Raw genomic sequence first — 858 nt, forward strand, 5'->3', positions numbered from 1 at the left:
ATTGTAACTTGATAATGATAGCGGTGGTGGCGGCGGTGGTGGTGGTGGTGATGATGATGATGATGACGATGACGATGATGATGACGATGACGATGATGACGACAACAACGGTAACAGCGCCAACGATGCTGGTGATCTAGGGATAGCATTAGCGTTAATAATCTGGTGAGTTGTGAACAGACAGAATGGGAAAGTGACGGAAGACATTAGTTTTAATGTTGTTGTTGTCGTTGTTGCACCTCTTCCTTTTCTTCTTCTACTTCTTCTACTTTTTCTTCTCTCCCTCCTTCTTCTCCTTCATCTTCTCCCTTTCTTAGCCTCATCAAACGCGTACCTGGTTCCGAAAGGCGTTCCTGCCAGTACCATCCCATCGTTTTTGTACATCTATGACATTACATGCCGTATGTATCTCTCATTGCATCTCGCCTTGGTCAAATTTACCTTTCATCCTTTCGAGATCGATAACAAAATCTACCATCCAACGGCAATGGGTTGACGGATCAGTCAGAACATCCGACAGGATGTTGAAGTGTTTGTTCCGTCCCTTTGCCTTCTGAGTTCAAATCCCGCCACTGCTTACTTGGACGGTAGACCTATTCCATCGCCCAGTTTAACCCCAAAAACTGGCAGTTTTCTATTTCAATTTGAGGATGCGACTCTCCTTCCCTCCAAAAGTCTCGAGGCCCTATAAAGCTGTTATTTCTAGTAGACCGGTGATTTTTGTGGTAGTGGTGGTGGTGGTGGTGGTGGTGGTTCTGGTAGTGGTGACGGCGGTATAGGGATTTGACGGTGAGGGTTATGCTACTGTTGCTGATGGTTGTGTTGGCGGTAGTAGTTATGACGATGACAGTGGTGATA

Source organism: Octopus bimaculoides, chromosome 13, assembly GCF_001194135.2.
Source record: "Octopus bimaculoides isolate UCB-OBI-ISO-001 chromosome 13, ASM119413v2, whole genome shotgun sequence".
In the NCBI taxonomy this organism is placed as follows: Eukaryota; Metazoa; Mollusca; class Cephalopoda; order Octopoda; family Octopodidae; genus Octopus; species Octopus bimaculoides.